We start from the raw sequence: 5854 nt of genomic DNA on the forward strand, positions 1-5854 counted from the left end.
GCCTCTCGGGCCTGCCTCTCGGGCCTGCCTCTCAGCCCTGCCTCTAAGCAGTCACCACGGGGATGGTGGGGTTGCTGCAGGGGGTCTGGATCTGTCTTTAAACCGTCTCCTTCCCCCGCCGGCTCTGCATTCAAATCCCTGGGGCCTCGGCGGAGTACAAAGAAGACCCCCCCCCCCGCCCCCCCGAGTCTCATTCATCCCCCTCAGCCTTCATCCACAGACCCCCCCCCCTCCTCTCCCATTCATCTCCATAACTCCTCCAGCCCCTCAACACCAGCCTCCTACACTCTCAGCTTGGGATGCACTATATCCAGATTTGGGGGATTCGGACGAATATTGAATCCACTGGTTAAGATTCTGCCGAATCCGAAGCCGAATACCATATGCTACTCCCATCCTCTGTCCATTAACACAGTAAACACATGAATGAAGTAAACAATGTCCACAGCAGTGTTTTTTTCAATTTGATTTTATTTTAACTGTAAAAAAAAAAGGATCGGCAACATTATGGCAGGAAGACAAGTTGTAAAAACTATTTTGACAATTATCATATGCCTATGTTTACCCTATCTCAAGATCCAATCAATATCCAAAATATTAGTCTTTTACATTTCTTCAATTTCTTTCGGATGTTTTCATAGCGGAGATGTTGTGTATTGTTTACGGTCCTTTTCATCACGAGACAAATCGGCATTGCAAATTGAACATGTAGCTCGACTTGAATCAACTTATTTTGGCTGGAAGTACTGCCAAACAACACTTTTTCTGCTCACAAGATCCATTTTCACTTTCTCTCACGGTCCATCTACGCAAACATCTTCCCATAATCAACGGCGGGTTCATTATGTCAACCAGCGGTGGAAAAAGGTTCGTCCGAAACCGGACCCCATCAATAAGCCCAATATTCGGCCGAATACGAAACCGAATCCTGGATTCGGTACATCCCTACTCCCAGCCTTCAGCTCCGACCCCCTCCTTCCAGCATCCCACGGTCTCTCAGCTCCACTTCCGACCCTCCACCTTCCACTCCACCCTCTGTCCAAGCCTCCTCTCCATCCCCCCCACCACCGTCTTTCAGCTCCAGCTCCAACCCTCCGTCTTCCACCACCTCGCATCCCCCGGCCTTCTGCCTGTGCTGCCTGGCAGTCTCAAGCTCCACTTATGAGGCTCTGTGGATCCACGGGTAAATAACATTATCCAAACAGTGTCATCTTCCCATTCCTTCCTCCCCGGAGCGATAGACGCCTGGCACAGAGGGAAGAGCCGGCAACTCTCCCTCTGTCCCTTTTTCCTCTCGCCTCTCGCGTCTGTCCGTTTCAGGAACGGACACGTGGATTCGCTTGAAGGTGGCTTCTCTTTCAGCGACGCCACATCTTTTTCACATGCTTTCTGGGCAAAGTGTGTCGTGTCGCACGTGTGTGAAGGGAGACTCATGAAGGAAGTGGGTTGTGTGAGATGTCTGGGAGGGGGAGGGGGGGGGGGGTGCTAGGCGGGGTGAGTCGCTGCTGATGTAAAACATGGCCTATGTCGGAGTTGGTCTCCCTGTGTCGTACGTTATGGACGTTAAACAATAAACCATGTCTGTCTGTCTGTCTGTGCGTGGCTCCAGGCTTCAGTTGATCCAGACAGCATCTCCCCCTCCACCAACACAACTGCTCCTCATTGCAATCAGCTCCCCTTCCTTCCTTCCACTCATCGGCTCCACAGCACGAGAACCAGGCTCTCTCTCCCGGGCCTCGTCAGATTGTTGTTCAGCCACGGAGGCGTTGCCTCTCGTTCCCGGCCGCACCATGTGGAGTTTTCTTGTTGTTGGGTGTGCTCACGCCTTCAGCGAGCACAACCATTGTTCTCTCACATGTATATTATTATTATTATTGTTATTTTTGCCCCCCTAAAGATCAGTCAGTATTTGGACTACATAGACAATGCCTGTGTCAAAAGATTCGTCTTGGTCTCGATTGCATATTTTTATTTACATTCCCTTGCACGGTTTGGGAGGTTACAAAGTTTTGGTGGCAAAAAGCGCTTTATGTCAACGAAGGGTACTCAGTGCAAGCCTACGTCACAACGTCGACAGCACACATTAGCAACGACACATGGATACAACGTGCATCGATGTGCTGTTGCACGGCAAGTGTCATGGCGTGGAGTACTGGCAGCACATGTACATTTAAGCAAATTAAGACTTGCAGTAAGTAATGTCACAATAAATAATGTATTTTAACTCAGCCTGTGTGGTGCGTCACAGTCTTCAATGCCACAGCCTAAACTTTATGTCAAAAGAATCTGGCACTTTCAAACAATCCCCTCAGTGAGGTTTGGCTAGCAACAGCAGCTAGCTTGCTCGTAACAAACTTCTTTTGAATTAGCCATTTCCCCCTAAATTAATCTCAAACTTATTTACATTTTGGGGGGCATATGTTTAGCAGACGGTACTGTTTGAATCGCGATTCCTTCTGAAATACTGACGGTGACGTTACAGTAGCTTGTTTCAAAGGGGGTTCGCTTGTTTTAAAGGGGGTTCTTAATGAATTATGCAATAGAGTAGGCTAAATGCTTGAAAATATCACTAGAAGGAATACACTTAAGGGGACGGACCCACCTGTAACCGACGCAAGCGAGCACACCCTACAATTTCCCCAGAAATTGTACCCTCTCTAGTTCCTTGTGCGGTTTGCAGTGCCTGTCCTCAGTGTGTTCCCTGGGCCTCCAGGAACACTACTCTCTGGTCCTGTCTGTCTGTCTGCTGTCCGTATGTCTGTCTGTCTGCTGTCCGTATGTTTGTCTGTCTGTCTGCTGTCCGTATGTCTGTCTGTCTGCTGTCCGTATGTCTGTCTGTATGTCTGTCTGTCTGCTGTCCGTATGTCTGTCTGTATGTCTGTCTGTCTGTCTGTCCGTATGTCTGTCTGTCTGTCTGTCTGTCTGCTGTCCGTATGTCTGTCTGTCTGTCTGTCTGTCTGTCTGTCTGCTGTCCGTATGTCTGTCTGTCTGTCTGCTGTCCGTATGTCTGTCTGTCTGTCTGTCTGCTGTCCGTATGTATGTCTGTCTGTCTGTCTGTCTGCTGTCCGTATGTCTGTCTGTCTGTCTGCTGTCCGTATGTCTGTCTGTCTGTCTGCTGTACGTATGTCTGTCTGTCTGTCTGTCTCTCTGGCTGTCTGTTTGTCTGTGTGGCTGTATGTATGTCTGCATGTCTGCCTCCTCTGTCACTTACCAAGCCCAACAAGATCATATTCTACCAAGCCACCATCCTGCCTTCTGCCCTACCACCCCCCCCGCCCACACACACACACACACACAAACACACACACACACACACTCACACACCCCTGGACACCCACAACAAACCCTGGGTCATTACTGTACTCCAATGTCTGTTTCCTGAATCTGGGTCCCCTTGCTCCACAGCCCACGCCACGGTAACACTGTTACACACATTTGCACACCTCACTGGCCACAAGCACACGTCCACCATCACAGGAAAGTTAAACAGCCATGAGATTGTGAGCACTGTAAGAGTGAGTCTGCAGTTCAATTAACTTTTATGAGTGTGTGTGTGTGTGTTAAGTGTGTCTTTACAGTTGTGTCCTTGTGTCATGGCGCCGACTACAGTCGACGAACACTTGCATTGATTGGAGTAGCACCTGAAGTATTATCTAACTCCCACACTTCATTTACGCCTGAATCTCTTTCCCTCTCACCTTTAAATGTGTGTGTGTGTGTGTGTGTGTGTGCGTGTGTGTGTGTTATACTCACAGTATGCATTCACCTCAATCACACCAAAAATGTTGGGACGCTGTAAGTGGTTGTTGGATGTCACCATCTTCGTTGTCACACCAGCACGCCAGTTCTCCCTTATGTGTTCCTGGTTCCCCTTTGACTTCCCAACTTTCAGCCAGTCACTTGAAAGCAGCTGTCTCTTTACCGCTGGACACCGTCCAATCACACGGAGGCCGCTACCCACATGGGCGATTGTCACGCGGTGCTGAAGTAGCTGAGTTCAAGATCCTAAATTTGAATAATGCTTTCTAACCTACAATTGCTCACTCTCTTTCTTTCTTTCTTTATTTCTCTTTCTTTCTCTCTTTTTCTCTCTCTCTCTCTCTCTCTCTCTCTCTTTCTCTTTCTCTCTTTTTCTATCTCTCTCTCTCTCTCTCTCTCTCTCTGTGAATAACAAAAGAAAGAGGTGATTCGACAAAGTCAAGTGTTCTTTTCACATTTGAATTTCCTATTCTAAAGCCAGAATACCTCCAACCTGGTTGGCGGGGTACCTGATTTTAGACTAGCCTTTTTTTCTCTGCTTTCTTTTTTTCCCCTCTTCAAAGCTGCCTCTTTGTTGATGTGAAGTGGACCTTCGTTTGTTGGCCAGTGATTTCGGTAAAATCCTTCTGGTCGAGTTGGAGTACTGTTTCACAGTGCCCTGTCTGTTGTGCTCGGTGAACTTCTTGACGGATCTATTCTAATAGGCTTCTCGTGACTCTCGCGCCAAAGCGAGAAAGGAGGTGGATCACTTAAACACGTAGCGTGGCCAGACCTCCCAGCTGCAAAGCGGATCTATTTAGGGCTCAATGGCAAGTTATCCTCCACTCCCTCCCTCTCTCCTTCCCCTCTCTCCTCCCCCTCTCTCCTCCTCTCTGCCCATCCTCAAATTAATCACTTTTTAAATAGATTGCGGGGTGCCGGAGATAAGAGTGCAAATGTTATTCCGCGTAACAGGTAAGTTATGACTTTCCGCCGTAGTTTTAAGGGAAGATTATTAAAAACCCTAGACAGATGGCTACTTTCTTATGTAAAAATATGCAGATAAATGTCTTTTATATTACCATATATTAAACTGCCAGAGAGGGTGTCAGTGAGTTTTTCCGGGGCGAGGATGGCTTGCTACAGTGCCGCCCATGTTGGTCTGCGAGCTCTGACTCTCTCTCCCTCTCTCTCTGACTCTCTTCTCTCTGTGACTCGCTCCACCCAGATTCAGATGGAACTAATTACCTGCATGAAGGGAATAATTAGGTGACTATCTAGGCATGGAGAGGGAGAAGAAGAAAGAGAAGGAAGAGGGGGGCGGGGTAAAGCAGAGAGAGAGAGATGAGGAGACGGGGAGAGAGAGAGAGGGAGAGAGAGAGAGAGAGAGAGAGAGAGTGTAAGGGAAAGATAAAGAGAGTAAGAGAAAGACAGGAGGATGTGGACAGGATGTCTTTGTGTGCAGTGTGTGTGTGTTGGCCCTCTGTCTCACAGACAGAGCCAACAGGACTAACTCAATATCTACTGGTGTCAATCCCAGCTACGGGTTTAAATTACTCTCCTGGATTGATTACAGCCAGTCTCTCCCCCCCCCTTACTCTTCATTTCTGTCAGCTGACAGAGGGGGTCAATAAGGTCACTGTAATCAGATCATCTTAATTTACTCAAATGTAATCGTTAGCCTGACACCCAAAGGCAGAATTAAGTCATTTCTCCTCTTAAAGTCCAACAGTAATTAGATACATATGAATTATGGATGACACCAAGGTGGAACTACTATTTTTTAATCAACTTTATTCTGTCACAGTTTTTTGTCACACGCTTGCCATAGTCTCGTCTCTGTGTGTGTACACTATGCTAAGTATGTTACTGTATACAGTACAGCCCGGTTACCTTGTGCACTTATTATTTGTAAACACATGTCAGGGTTTTTCAATTATTTCCCATCATCAGTAACAGTTCTGTTTTAGATTTTCCTGAAAACACAACAGACATGACACAGACCTGCATTACACAAACATAGCGTTCAAAGACACGTACACACTCTCTCGCACACACACACGCACACACATGTACATTCAAAAGCATAGCGCGCAGGTGGGAGATGTGGTAGAAG

Source organism: Hypomesus nipponensis, chromosome 1, assembly GCF_054491055.1.
Source record: "Hypomesus nipponensis isolate SF chromosome 1, ASM5449105v1, whole genome shotgun sequence".
NCBI lineage: Eukaryota > Metazoa > Chordata > Actinopteri > Osmeriformes > Osmeridae > Hypomesus > Hypomesus nipponensis.